Source organism: Bos indicus, chromosome 10 (genome assembly GCF_029378745.1).
Source record: "Bos indicus isolate NIAB-ARS_2022 breed Sahiwal x Tharparkar chromosome 10, NIAB-ARS_B.indTharparkar_mat_pri_1.0, whole genome shotgun sequence".
NCBI classification, from domain to species: Eukaryota; Metazoa; Chordata; class Mammalia; order Artiodactyla; family Bovidae; genus Bos; species Bos indicus.
Window position 1 is genome coordinate 2965992 of NC_091769.1, and position 15426 is coordinate 2981417.

Below are 15426 nucleotides of genomic sequence, written 5' to 3' on the forward strand. Positions count from 1 at the left end.
ACATGTTTCAATGCCATTCTCCCAAATCTTCCCACCCTCTCCCTCTCCCACAGAGTCTAAAAGACTGTTCTATACAACAGTGTCACTTTTGCTGTCTCGTATACAGGGTTGTCATTACCATCTTTCTAAATTCCATATATATGTGTTAGTATACTGTATTGGTGTTTTTCTTTCTGGCTTACTTCACTCTGTATAATAGGCTCCAGTTTCATCCACCTCATTAGAACTGATTCAAATGTATTCTTTTTAATGGCTGAGTAATACTCAATTGTGTATATGTACCACAGCTTTCTTATCCATTCATCTGCTGATGGACATCTAGGTTGCTTCCATGTCCTGGCTATTATAAACAGTGCTGCGATGAACATTGGGGTACACGTGTCTCTTTCCCTTCTGGTTTCCTCAGTGTGTATGCCCAGCAATGGGATTGCTGGGTCATAAGGCAGTTCTATTTCCAGTTTTTTAAGGAATCTCCACACTGTTCTCCATAGTGGCTGTACTAGTTTGCATTCCCACCAACAGTGTAAGAGGGTTCCCTTTTCTCCACACCCTCTCCAGCATTTATTGCTTGTAGACTTTTGGATCACAGCCGTTCTGACTGGCGTGAAATGGTACCTCATAGTGGTTTTGATTTGCATTTCTGTGATAATGAGTGATGTTGAGCATCTTTTTATGTGTTTGTTAGCCATCTGTATGTCTTCTTTGGAGAAATGTCTATTTAGGTCTTTGGCCCATTTTTTGATTGGGTCATTTATTTTTCTGGAGTTGAGCTGTAGGAGTTGCTTGTATATTTTTGAGATTAGTTGTTTGTCAGTTGCTTCATTTGCTATTATTTTCTCCCATTCTGAAGGCTGTATTTTCACCTTGCTTATAGTTTCCTTTGTTGTGCAGAAGCTTTTAAGTTTAATTAGGTCCCGTTTGTTTATTTTTGCTTTTATTTCCAGTATTCTGGGAGGTGGGTCATAGAGGATCCTGCTGTGATGTATGTCGGAGAGTGTTTTGCTTATGTTCTCCTCTAGGAGTTTTATAGTTTCTGGTCTTACGTTTAGATCTTTAATCCATTTTGAGTTTATTTTTGTGTATGGTGTTAGAAAGTATTCTAGTTTCATTCTTTTACAAGTGGTTGACCAGTTTTCCCAGCACCACTTGTTAAACAGATTATCTTTAATCTGTTGTATATTCTTGCCTCCTTTGTCAAAGATAAGGTGTCCATAGGCATGTGGATTTATCTCTGGGCTTTCTATTTTGTTTCATTGATCTATATTTCTGTCTTTGTGCCAGTACCATACTATCTTGATGACTGTGGCTTTGTAGTAGAGCCTGAAGTCAGGCAGGTTGATTCCTCCAGTTTCATTCTTCTTTCTCAAGATTGCTTTGGCTATTCGAGGTTTTTTGTATTTCCATACAAATTAAACTAGGTGTTGTGAACCCACTTTACCTGCATTAGGTACATGGGGGGACATGGCAATTAACAAGAGAACCCCTACCCTCGTGAAGTCTGTAGCTTATCAGGGAAGGTGAATAATGAACAAGTATTAACTGTTGCACTTCGTACAGGTATATCTTCTAGAGCTGGTATTAAAGTTTCCAAACAATTCAGATTCTACAGAATCATTTAATAAACCAGCATTTACTGGGATAAGCTAAGTTATGATGAGTTAACAATAACAAGAACAACAAATGTTCCTCAGTGACTTGAAACAGCAAATTTGTATTTCTCACTTAAGCTACCCACAGTTGGTTGGCAAAAGGCGTCAGTTCATTTTAGTTTGATGGAGGCAAAACCATCTTGCTGCTGCTGCTGCTAAGTCACTTCAGTCGTGTCTGACTCTGTGTGACCCCATAGATGGCAGCCCACCAGGCTCCCTCGTCCCTGGGATTCTCCGGGCAAGAACACTGGAGTGGGTTGCCATTTCCTTCTCCAATGCATGAAAGTGAAAAAAAGTGAAGTCGCTCAGTCATGTCCAACTCTTAGCGACCCCATGGACTGCAGCCTACCAGGCTCCTCTGTCCATGGGATTTTCCAGGCAAGAGTACTGGAGTGGGGCGAGGTTATTTAGGGTGCAATTTAGTAGAGTGAGAGAGAGGTAGAAATTTCTTGTCCTGGCAATTAAATGCTTCTGCCCCAAAGGGACATATTTTCACTCACATTTCACATAGCCACATAATTTCATGGGATGGACTGCATTCAGTGGACCCTTAACAAGTGAGATAATCTCAAATTCTCAATCAATCATGGCATTAAGATCAAAGTCCAGGATCTATGAATGATACAAAGTGTTCTTCCTATCAAAGGATAACGTGTAGTGGTTGTCAGATTCAGCTGTGATTACTATTGATTCTAAGAATTCTGAAATAAAAACACAAGTTACCTCACCTGGCCTCATGCAATATATATGGTGGGATGAAAAAGGATAACAGTAATAAACAACCCCATAGCCTCAACTAGATGGACCTTTGTAGGCAAAGTAATGTCTCTGCTTTTTAATATGCTGTCTGGGTTGGTCATAACTTTTCTTCCAAGGAGTAAGCATCTTTTAATTTGTGATGAGAAAAAATGAAAGATACACAATAGTGTTTCTTTGTACCTTTTCTGAAATCCACTGGCATATATGGTCAGGGCCACATACTCTAGGAGTGAGGACTGCTCATTAGTAAGGCCCTGAAAATACTTTTAGGAAGACATCCCTTGCTCATTGTTGTCTATGGCCCTTAGCTCTGTCCTAAAAGTGACATTTTCTTGAGCGTCTTTATAGGTTACCATTTGGATTGGGAAGTTGTGGTTCATGAATTAGGTTTTTTGAGGTGAAATTAAAATAATGTTTAATGAGACCAAATTTACTTGGCTGGGAATTGGCAGTACTTGAATCACTAACTAGTTTACTCAGTTAATTTGAATTTGTCCTTCCAACCAAATGTGGATATAACACTGGTATCATTCATTTGTTCAACAAACATTTACTGAGAGCTTACATTATATTGGTTGCCATTCTAAGATATATTAGTGATCAAAATAGGCAAAGATTGCTATCCTTGTACAACCTGTATCCTATGTACAAGAGAAGCATTCCTCACTCAATCTAAAGGTAACGTTTCCTCTCTCAGTTCAGTTGCTCAGTCGTATCTGACTCCTTGCAAGCCCATGGAATGCAGAACACCAGGCTTCCCTGTCCATCACCAATTTCTGGAGGTTGCTCAAACTCATGTCCATCGAAATCGGTGATGCCATCTAACCATCTCATCCTCTGTCATCCCCTTCTCCTCCTGCCTTCAAACTTTCCCAGCATCACGGTCTTTTCAAATGAGTCAGTTCTTTGCATCAGGTAGCCCAAGTATTGTGGTTTCAGCTTTAGCATCAGTCCTTCCAATGAATATTCAGGACTGATTTCCTTTAGGATGGACTCGTTGGATCTTCCTGCAGTCCAACGGGCTCTCAAGTCTTCTCCAACACCACAGTTCAAAAGCATCAATTCTTTGGTGCTCAGCTTTCTTTATAGTGCAACTCTCACATTCATACATGGCTACTGGAAAAACCATAGCCTCGATTAGATGGACCTTTGTAGGCAAAGTAATGTCTCTGCTTTTTAATATGCTGTATAGGTTGGTCATAACTTTTCTTCCAAGGAGCAAGCATCTTTTAATTTCATGGCTGCAGTCACCATCTGCAGTGATTTTGGAGTCCCCAAAAATAAAGTCTCTCATTGTTTCCATTATTTCCTCATCTATTTGCCATGAAGTGATGGGACTGGATGCCATGATCTTAGTTTTCTGAATGCTGAGTTTTAAGCCGACTTTTTCACTCTCCTCTTTCACTTTCATCAAGAGGTTCTTTAGTTCTTCTTCGCTTTCTGCCATAAGGGTGGTGTCATCTGCATATCTGAGGTTACTGATATTTCTCCTGGCAATCTTGAATCCAGCTTGTGGTTTATTCAGCCCCAGATTTTGCATGATGTATTCTGCATATAAGTTAAATAACCAGGGTGACAATATATACCCTTAATGTACTCCTTTCCTGATTTTGAACCAGTTTGTTGTTCCATGTCCAGTTCTAACTGCTGCTTCTTGACCTCCATACGGATTTCTCAGGAGGCAGGTAAGGTGGCCAAGTATCCCCATCTCTTTCAGAATTTTCCACAGTTTGTTGTGATCTACACAGTCGAAGACTTTTGCATAGTCAATAAAGCAGAAGTAGATGTTTTTCTGGAACTCTCTTGCTCTCTCAATGATCCAGTAGATGCTGGCAATTTGATCTCTGGTTCCTCTGCCTTTTGTAAATCCAGCTTGAACATCTGGAAGTTCATAGTTCACATACTGTTGAAGCCTGGTTTGGAGAATTTTGAGCATTACTTTGCTAGCATGTGAGATGAGTGCAATTGTGCGGCAGTTTGAACATTCTTTGGCATTGCCTTTCTTTGAGATTGGAATGAAAACTGACCTTTTCCAATCCTGTGGCCACTGCTGAGTTTTCCAATTTGCTGGCATATTGAGTGTAGTACTTTCACAGCATCATCTTTTAGGATTTAAATAGCTCAACTGGTATTCCGTCACCTCCACTAGCTTTGTTCATAGTGATGCTTCCTAAGGCCCACTTGACTTCACATTCCAGGATGTCTGGCTCTAGGTCAGTGATCACACCATCATGATTATCTGAGTCGTGAAGATATTTTTTGTATAGTTCTTCTGTGTATTCCTGCTACCTCTTCTTAATATCTTCTGCTTCTGTTAGGTCCATACCATTTCTGTCCTTTATCCAGCCCATCTTTGCATGAAATGTTCCCTTGGTATCTCTAACTTTCTTAAAGAGATCTCTAGTCTTTCCCAGTCTATCATTTTCCTCTATTTCTTTGCATTGATCACTGAGGAAGGCTGTCTTATCTCTCCTTGCTATTCTTTGGAACTCTGCACTCAGATGCCTATGTCTTTCCTTTTCTCCTTTGCATTTAGCTTCTCTTCTTTTCTCAGCTATTTGTAAGGCCTCCTCAGACTACCATTTTGCCTTTTTGCATTTCTTTTTCTTAGGGATGATCTTGATCACTGCCTCCTGTACAATGTCACAAACCTCCGTCCATAGTTCTTCAGGCACTCTGTCTATCAGATCTAATCCTTTGAATCTATTTGTCACTTCCACTGTTTAATTGTAAAGAACTTAGGTCATACCTGAATGGTCTAGTGGTTTTCCCTACTTTCTTCAGTTTAAGTCTGAATTTGGCAATAAGGATTACATGATCTGAGCCATAGTCAGCTCCCAGTCTTGTGTTTGCTGACTGTATACAGCTTCTCCATCTTTGGCTGCAAATAATATAATCAATCTGATTTCGGTATTGACCATCTGGTGATGACCATGTGTAGAGTCATCTCTTGAGCTGTCGGAAGAGGGTGTTTGCTATGACCAGTGCATTGTCTTGGCAAAACTCTGTTAGCCTTTGATGTGCTTCATTTTGTACTCCAAGGCCAAAATGCCTGTTACCCTAGGTATCTCTTGACTTCTTACTTTTGCCTTCCAGTCCCTTATGATGAATAGTACATCTTTTTTGGGTATTAGTTCTAGAAGGTCTTGTAAGTCTTGATAGAACCATTCAACTTCAGCTTCTTCAACATTACTGGTTGGGGCATAGATTTGGATTACCATGATATGGAATGGTTTGCTTTGGAAATAAACAGAGATCATTCTGTCATTTTTAGATTGTGCTCAAGTACTGTATTTCAGACTCTTCTGTTGACTATGATGGCTACTCCATTTCTTCTAAGGGGTTTTTGCCCACTGTAGTAGACGTAATGGTCATCTCAGTTAAATTCACCCATTCCAGTCCATTTTAGTTCACTGACTCAACTCTCATAGTTTTCCCTTTTTCTTCTTTCTGGCTATCCCAAAATTCTTGAGTAAGTTAGCTGATCAAGAGGGTAAATTAATACTTTGGCTAGTTGACCCATGTTCAAACATTGTGCCTAAATATGAATAACAACTTTTTTATAACTTAAAAACATTTAGTCCTTTTTAGATATTCACTACATATGAAGAATACCAGGGATGGCAGAGCCTGGTGGGCTGCGTATGGGGTTGCACAGAGTCGGACACGACTGAAGCGACTTAGCAACAACAACAACAACAACTTATTAATGAGTGCATGCTAAGTCACTTTAGTCATGTCTGACTCTTTGTGACCCCATGAACTGTAGCCCACCGGGTTCCTCTGTCTATGAAATTTTTCAGGCAAAAATGTTGGAGTCAGTTACCATTCACTTCTCTAGGGGATCTTCCTCGTCCAGGGATTGAACCCAGGTCTCCTGCATTGTAGGCAGACTCTTAACCATCTGAGCCACCAGGGAAGCCATGTACAGGGAGGGCTCAGGGTAGGTGTGGATAATTCATGTAAAACAGTTTGCATAGGTTTTCTGGAAAGAAAATTTCCCACCTGATAGTTCCACTTGCCTTTCTGACAAACAGTATTTCTGTCCTGGTAAGCACCGCTTTCCTCTGGGTGTCCTGTTCTCAGTTGATATCACACACGTCAGATCTGTAAGTATACTGGAAACCATATGGTCCAAATGTCTTATTCTGCAGACGTGACATTTGAGGGCTGGAAATTTAAAGAAGCTTGGTTTACATCTTCAGAGTGTCTGACTGCCTTTGTCAGATGTAAGATTACTTGTAACAGATTTTGACTGAAAAGCAGATGAAAAAAAAATAAAATCATTTCTTGACTTCCCTTCCCCCTACCTCAGTGCATGATGTTCCAACACTGAGTCTTCCAATTGATGTTTACTTGTGGTATTTCTCTCCATGGAAGATGTAGCGCTTAAACCCGTCAGAAAGGGCTTTGTTGAAAGCAATAGTAAAGACCAACACAGCAGTGACTTAAAACAGACACTGATTTCTCTCTCCTATAAAAGACATGCAGAGATAGGCTGCTCAGGGGTGGTGAGCCAGCAATCTGTATGTTTCAGGTCCTTCTTGCTCAGCTCTCCACCATCCCTGGAGCGTGGCCCTTGTCCTCCTATCCAGGTTGGCTTGTCTGTCCATCATATCTGTATTCTAGACAGCAGGATTTTGGAAAGAGAAGAAAGAGGTAAAATATGAATGTTACTGAGTCAGTGTCAGTCAGGTGTGATCAGAAAAGCAGGACTAGTAAGAGTGAAGTAGAATAAGGGATTTATTTGAGGGACTTGACCTGCCAAACTGTGGGTATGGGTTAAACTGTTTCTGTTCTGCTGTGCTGGTTTTGCGTATGGGTGCTGAGCCTGAGGAGAGCAGGGCAGGCCATCTGAAAGATGGACGTGTTCATGGTCAGTTTTATGTGTCACCTTGGTAAGGCTGCCACCCTCTGTCATTCAGCCAGGTGCTGTGTAGGGATTTTGTATTTGTGACTGGTCTATAATCAGTTTAAGTAAGGAAGATTATCCTTGGTAATCTGGGTAGGACTGATTCAATCCGTCAAAAGGCAGAACAGAGGCTGCCCAGAAGAAGAAATTCCACCTCCCAACTGCAGCTTCCCTTCATGTCTGGGAGGTCCAGCCTGCCCTTCCTGATGGCCTACCTAACAGACAGCTGGCTTTCAGTGGAAGACAGTTCCTCGTAATGACTCTCTTAATTTGTATCTCCTGCTGGTTCTGTGTCTCTGGCAAAACCCTGATGGCACAGACTTGGGGAGAGAGAAACAAGGATGCCCTGGAACCCACGCAGAGGAAGTAGAAGCTGCATTCATCTTTAACTGCCTCCAAGCCTCCAGCTGCAAGGAGGCTGGTGGAAAGCTGGCTTTGTCATGCAGCTAACCCACCTTGTCCAGGAGCTAGAGAAGCAGCAGGATCCAGCAGGGAGGGGACTGCGGCAGGCCCAGCTGCTCTGTCATGCTGACAGGACAGGACGAGCCAGCAGATCTGTGACAGGGTGCGCCAGCTGCAAGGGCCCCCGACTTTCCTGTGACCTTCCTAGTGTAGCCATGGCTGCCGCTGCACTTCTGCCTTCCTGACCTTGTGGGAATGTCTCCTGTGCCCATCCTAGTCCAGGACCAAACTAGAGGAGGGGAGCTTGGGAAACACTGCTCCAGTTGAGCTAGGCTGACACAGTACAAAACCACCACCACCAAGGTATCTCTGGGGAGGTTTTTTGGAAGCTCCCAGATGCCGATTTATTTTATAGCTCCTTGGCCTGATCGAGCAGAGCATATTTGGCTGTATGTCTCAAAATGACAGGTTCTCTTCTTTTGAAAGGGAGGACGAACTTGGGGTTGCTAACTAATCCTTTCAGTCAGAGGACTACTCTTTACAGGACGCAGTTCCTATCTTCTGAAGCCTAATTTTTAGGAGGGGAAATAACATATTGGACAAACCTGTGTGTTAAGCTTCGTAAACAGAATACTTCCCCTTCATCAGTTCAGTTCAGTCGCTCAGTCGTGTCCGACTCTTTGTGACCCCATGGACTGCACTCCAGGCTTCCCTGTCCATCACCACCTCCCGGAGATTGCTCACGTGTCCATAGGGTCGGTGATGCCATCCAACTATCTCATCCTTGGTCGTCCCCTTCTCCTTTTGCCGTCAGTCTTTCCTAGCATCAGGGTCTTTAACACTGAGTCAGTTCTTTACATCAAGTGGCCAAAGTATTGGAGCTTCAGCATCAGTCATTCCAATGAATATTCAGGACTTCTCCTTCATGGTCCCTTGGAAACCTTCATGGGGTGTTTTTATGTTAAAAAAAAAAAAGAACAAAAAACCGTTCATATATAAAGTATGATTCCCAGGACAGCAGTGAAGCACTATCAGTGGGTGATTCTGTACCCTAGGTATCAGAGGATATATTCTATAGATTAGCAGCAGCACTTCTTAAAAGCCTTGAGGGGATGCTTTCTTCTCAGGAAGAAGAAAATGCAGGGTCAGCGACCAGGGACTTCAGTAAATGGAATGCCTTTGGGGCTCTGCTTTAGTACAATGCAAAGGAAATCATGGATTTACATAGACAAAATGCCTCTTTGTGTGTACAAATTCAACCAAATCAACTCCAGTACATATATTATGTAAGACATATATTATGTCTATGGAGCTTTATCACAGGCCAGGCTCTGGTCTAAGCAAGGCACTGGTCTAAGCAATGTAAGTAGATTAGCACATGAAAACTCACTAGAACCTCAGAGTATTTACTATCACTATTATTCATATTTTACAGATAAGGAAGTGCAGCACACAAAATAAATTCAACAAGAGGTTGAACTCAAGACTGATATTCTGGAGCCCTTCTCTTACATTTCCCAGATTCACTCCTGGGTCCTGACTCATCTCAGAAATAATACATCCAGTACCCTCTCTGTTCTAAGTAAGGCAGGAAAGTGAATACAGGAAAAAGTGTTTCAGCAAAAACAAACACTTAAAGCAAGAGTTTCCCCTCAGCCTACAGGTAACTGCAAAATTAATTATATGCCCTATTTTAGGATTGTTCTGATTAAATACAGTGAAATAAATAGTAACCTCTTACTATTTGGGGATGAGTTTTAAAGGAAAAACCCTGAAAGTGAAAGGGAAGAAGAGGTGAGGCTGGATGGGCTTAGCACCTCCAGTCAGACCTGGAGGAGTGCCCTGTGATGGGGTCCACGCTCCCCCCACACCTAGTGGACCAACAGAGCCCTTCTAGTTAAGGTCTGTGAGGGCACATGTTTAATGCTCCTCTGAAGCACCTAGGAGTCCTCAGGGGAGTTGCACAGCCCCGGGGGCTCAAGAACTGTTTTGGGAAGGAGTACTGGAAAGAAGGGGCTTGGAAGGCAGCTATCAGTTTAGGGCCTTCCAGACTGGTGCACTGTGCTCCATGCTATGATAAGGTGGGACTCAGATGTTGTTTTCTCCTGGGTCAGTATCCACTGGGGCCAAGAACCCATATATGACACCGTAACTGGCCTGTTTTTTAATAGGGGGAGGGGTGTCACTGTGGGCTTTGACCCAGAAACCAGCCAGAGGTGTGTATTATGCTGACAGCCAGCTCTGAGACCCCTGGTAAGAAGGCAATCAGATAGCAAAGGATATGATTCTTCATTGTCCTTGAAGTCACTTCGAACCTGTGATGACCATGTGACTGATTAAAAACCCAGACAGGTTGAGTGTTGCAGAAAATATGAAATGAGCCTGAAGCCTGTAAATCCACGGAGGAATTTTTTTTTTTTCCTAGGCAGCTGATAACAAAAGGTCTCCAGCATGATAAACTGCCTGCCTGCAATTCAACTGTATCAAAATCCTCTTGGCTCTCTTAAAAATAAATAAAATTGGAAATGGAAACGTGTGAAGACATACTGAACAGTAGCAATCAAGATTTCGAAGGCTAGAGACATTATGCCATTCACAGAATTCAGGAAAACAGCCTGTCTGTGGAAGGCTCTCCCAGCTCCAAAGGCTGAGCGCGGCTGGGTGAGTTCCCCGCCGCCGCTGGAAGCGAGCTATAAATAGAGCGGGGCGGGAAGCGCCCTGCTCAGGGGGCGGGCGGGAGATCCCCGGCTCTCCGCTCCCCACCCTCCGCCTGCGGCGCGCGCTCCCGGCCGGGGAAGCCTGCGCGGCGGGCCTGCCGCCTTAACCCTCGCCACTCCGGGTAGCTCCGGGAAGCAGCTATTGGCGGGGAGGGCGTGATGGCGAACCGGCTGGGAAGGGAAACGGAGACACGCTTCTCACCTGGGCCTGGCAACCCTCCACCGGGGATCTCTCCACCCCCTTCTCTTTCCCTTCGAGCTTTGGTTAACCCTTGAAATCCGGCCTTGAAATACACAAGAGGGGGTTTGTTCCCCGACTTGAAGTCGAGCGGCTGAAATCCAGATCTTTTAAAACCATCCCAAATTTGGTTTGAGGAATCATGTTGGCTGTCCTATTTCAGCGTGGCGTACCCTCCCCCGTGCTGCTCTGGACAGTTCCTTTTCCTCGGGAGGGAACTGTCAAGCGAGGTGTGTGTGTGTGCGCGCGCGTGTGTTGTTTTCGGCGCATGCACACCCCTCGGTAGCCTCAAGGTCGGCAATACCCTGAGCATTCCCGGCCCCCCGCCGTCCGGGCTCGGCCCTGCCAGGCAGGGACGGAGAGAGAGGGAGTCCCCCGTCCCGGCAGGGCGTTCTGCGAGCGGTTTCAGCGTCCAGCAAGGTCGGTGCTGAAGCAGGGCCGGGCGCGGGGAAGCTGGGCTCCGGAGGGTGGACCCCAAACAGCCGCCACTGGGCGGCAGGGACCCGGCCGGGCCGCTCGGCGCGCCAGGACTCCCCCGGGGGTGCTCGGAGACCCCGGAGAGGAGGAGCGGGGAGGGGCGCGGGGCTCTCCCAGGCGGCGAGCTGTCCCGGAGTTTGAGGACCGGAGAGGCAGCTGGTTTCTGCCCAGGACTCCTGATTTCTTCTCAGATGGAAACAGTTTCTCCAGGTGAACCTGCTGGAATTCTCAATGGAGTCTCACTCGGGTTTAGCCTCCTGGTACATTTAACCGAGGCCGCATTTATCCCCGTGAGAAGAGGAAGGTGCCAAATGGAGCGGGGCTGTCGGTTGCAGAACACGGTAAGCTGGAGACCAAGGTGGCCTTGCCAGGGGCTGGGGTGGGGTGGTGGGGCACAGATTTAATGGGACCCTCCTCTCCCAGCCAAGATGGTGAAAGGAAGTTTGCCTTGGTCTTCTACTCCCGTTCACCCTCCCAGGCCTTCTCTGCTTTATCTTTTCCCTGCCTCCACTCATAAGTTAAAAAGAAACATTCCCCTGGGTGGGTGGGTGGTGGAGAGACTCCCTTATGTTCTTATTTTCGGCATGTTCAGGTTCTAGGCTAGTCGCAGATGCCACAGTGCGACCTGAAATTTCCCATCGCCCTTCCTTCTCTTCCACCTCTCCTCCCTTCTCCCTTGACTGAGTTCCCTGCTCCCCTCTCTCCTGATGCAGCCTACTTTTCTTTCTTTATCATCCTCCTTTCTAAGTTTCCTTTTCTCTCTTCAAAAATTTGAACCATAAGGCAGGGAGGGAGGCGGGAATGTTGTGACTGTAATGTACTGCTGGAGTGATAGGGTGATGGGTTGATGGTTTATGAAGCATTTATTCATCAAGCATTGTTGAGCACGCACTCTGCGCACTTCTTCCTGTATTCAATGACCAGACCATTTTCTCAAAAATAAACTGCCCCCCAGCTTTTTCCTGAGAACCTCTCTGCTTTCCTCTAGGCTGCAGGAGTGGACATCTGCAGGACATGAGGAAGAAGAGGGAGTGTCTTAGATCCAGGCTAGTTGGGTGCTTCTATGCTCTCACTCCTTGGAGGCCTGATAATCACACATTAATCATGTTAACCATTTATCAAGCACTCACTGTGTTTGTGGTATTGTTCTAAGAACTTTACAAGTATTCACTCATTTAAATCTCGTAACAACCCCATGAAATAATGACTACTATTATTTTTTACACGTGACATAGGAACGGAAGATTTAAAGAATTTGTTCATGATCACACAACTATTAAGTGGGAGAGCTGCGATTGGAACACAGAACATCAGACTCTGGATCACAACTCTTAATCTATTATATATCTGTGTCCTTAGATATTTGCCCATCTATCTGAGATGGATGAGTGAACAAGGCAACCAAAATCCTTTGGAGTCTGTATTTTAGTTAAGGGAAACAGACAATATATTCAGCAGATAGACTGGATAACTTCAGGCAGTGGTAGATGCCACAAAGGAAAGAGAACAGAATTTGTACTAGGGAGTGGCGACCTTCACGTCAAGAATAGAGAGGGACATTCTCTTTGCGGTGGGAACTTTCAGGCTGAGACCTTAAAGCACTGAGGAAAGGAAGTACAAATAGCTAGTGAATGTGTACTAGTTATTAACTTTAGTAATTACGGGAATGCAAATCAAAGTCATGGGATACTCAACCCATTTGGTTGGCCTTGAATTAAGAAGTTTGAAAATATCAAGTGATTTAAGAGGATGTAGATCCACAGGACCTTCCAACATTGCTGATGGGAATTTAAACTGGCACAATGACTTTGGGAAATGTTTGGCATTGTGCCCTAATTTGAACATTTGTACACCTGTGATCCAATTGTTCAACTCACTCCTAGATTTATATATATTAAAAACTCTTGGATTTGTTCAACAGGAGACATGTATATGAACATTCATAACAGTCTGGTTTTAATGAAAGTCTGGAGAGAACTCCGATGCCCATCACCAAGGAATAGATAAACATTGTAATATTTTCACTAAGAGGAATATTATACAGCAGTCAAAATGGATTAACTGGGTGACACATAACAATATGATTGCATACAAGCTATATAATATTAAGTGAAAATTGGCTGAAAGATTACATACAGCAAGACAATCTCATAATGTTGAAAATTAACAAAAAACCCTACCACTTAGGACTATATGTAGATGCATATACAAAAATAGGAAATTTATGAAAATACGAAAGCAAGACAATAAGACTCTGAGATTTGTACTTGTGGTTACCTTAGATGGGGAGAAGCCAGGTGACCATGTGGTTCCTTAGGGGTGAGTCAGTGGCAGGGTCTCACCTAGGTTTTGACTGGTAGGGCCAGGTCTGCTTGTTACATTGTTAAAAATAACTTGTATATAATGAAAGGTGACAGGCCACGCATGCAACTAACGAAAGTAAATGATGAATTAAACATTAAGACTAACCGTGTTCTGTGTTGGAAAGGTAGGAAAGAACAGAAGTAGACACCTCAGTCTGGCAAAGGGAGGCTGATGTTCTCAGGATGAGGAGGGTAGCCAGAGTCAGGGTTGGCCAGCAGATCAGACAGGTGGTCTGGAACCAGATCTTGCAGAGCCTTGTAGGTCAAGCTAAAGACTGAAGGGTTTTAAGGAGAGAGTGAAATAACATTGGATTTAAGGTTTTCAAAGGCTCCTCTGTGGCTGTGTGGAGAATAGACGATGGGAAGGGCACTTCAGAGGCCACTGTAGTAAGAAAGGAGAGGAGATGGCGTGGGTGCAACTGTGCTTCTGCATGTTACTTACTGCATCGGGCACTAGCCTGGAGGTCAGGTGGAGGTCAAAATCTAGTTCTTGCTCCCTCGTCAGGAAATGTCCTTGTCACAGGGCTTTGAAGGCCTGGAGGAAGAGCACCGTTTTGAGATTGGCGGTCAGGGCTCTGTGGGTCAGCAGCAGCCCAGGGGGAATCAGTGCCATGAGCATGGACTTGAAGAGAAGTCGATGGATTCGGGACACATGTTGAAGGTAGAATGGACGGGGCCTATTGATGGATTAGAGATGGGTGTTAGGGAAAGAGAGGAGTCAAAAGTGACACCTGCATTTTTTTTTTTTTTTATTTGACTGTGAGGATATTGATGCTGTTTACAGCGAATGGAAAAAATCGTATTTTAAGTATATTAATTTTGAAATTCTGTTAGACAGTCAGGTGTACATGTCAGGTAGGGAGTTGGTTTGAGTGTGAACCTTGAAGGACAATCTGCAGCAAGAGACTTAAGTGTGGAAAGTATAAGCCTGTAGATGGTATAGTCCAAATTCCTTCACTTAAGTTGTCACTGTCAGATTGTGAATTCCCTGGGGCCAGAGGAATTTTGTCTTTTTAATCCTCAGAGGAGGGTAAAGTAGAATAGGTTATCCATAAATATTGGTTGAATAGATACCAGAAGGATGCATCAACAGTGCAGAGGTGGAGAAATCGAGGGACCATGGAGGAAATGTCCTGGATGACCCTACCAGTGTCCAAAAGTTGAGGCTGTGTCCTTTCCAGTTCCTCCTGAGGCTGAAGCAAGTCTAATGGAGATGCCAACCCTTTAGGAAGATGTGACCTAGAGTCTTGGAGCCACTGTTCCATGTGGTACCCAGAGCTATTCAGAGCAGCCCCAGATGGCACAGACTAGAGAGTAAAGGAAAAGGCTGGCCGGGAGAGCCCTGAGGGTCAGGGAGGCCAATGCAGAAGCACGGAGCTGGCACAGGTACTCAGCCAGGAATGCAGCGGAGCTTGTTGGCGCAGGGACAGGTGAAATCAGAAAGAGGAGAGAGGACCCAGAGGCTGAACCAAAGGAAAGGCAAGGGAGTTGTTACCAATGGAGCCACAGATTTGGTGTCAAGTCCAGTGTATATTATAGGCATATTGATAATCACCAGCTACCTACCTTGGGGCTGGCCACAATCTTCTTCTTTGCCCCAGGTCCACAAGACCCCAAGCTGTGCTGTCCTTTGAGGCCTGCCCATCTCAGATACCCCATCCCATCGTCCTGCGGAGCCTCCTGAGCAGCACTGCCCCCCACAGTACCCTCCAAATCCAGGCTTGAGCTGACCTCCCTGACTACACTTGTGCCGACAAGGTTCTCCCATGCCACCGTTCCATCACTGCTGCCATCTAGTTCCCCAGCCACCACCCTTGCACATTGCAGTTCGTGTCTCTTTACTTATCCGTCTCCTTCCTTTTGGCGATGCCCTTGTGTCTATTCACTGGTGTATCTCTGGTCCAAGCAG

At 44.6% G+C, this 15426-nt stretch overlaps 1 protein-coding gene and 1 pseudogene across 1 annotated transcript in view; both read left to right on the plus strand.

Moving 5' to 3' along the window:
- The first annotated feature begins 11377 nt into the window (after window positions 1–11377).
- KCNN2 (potassium calcium-activated channel subfamily N member 2) overlaps window positions 11378–15426 on the plus strand; it is a 503725-nt gene continuing 499676 nt past the window's right edge. Inside the window, exon 1 of the mRNA XM_070796821.1 lies at window positions 11378–11495. The gene's annotated coding sequence lies outside the window, so the exon portion shown is untranslated. The remainder of the gene's footprint in view (window positions 11496–15426) is intronic.
- Window positions 11382–15426, plus strand: part of LOC139185182 (E3 ubiquitin-protein ligase RNF138 pseudogene) — a 53560-nt pseudogene continuing 49515 nt past the window's right edge.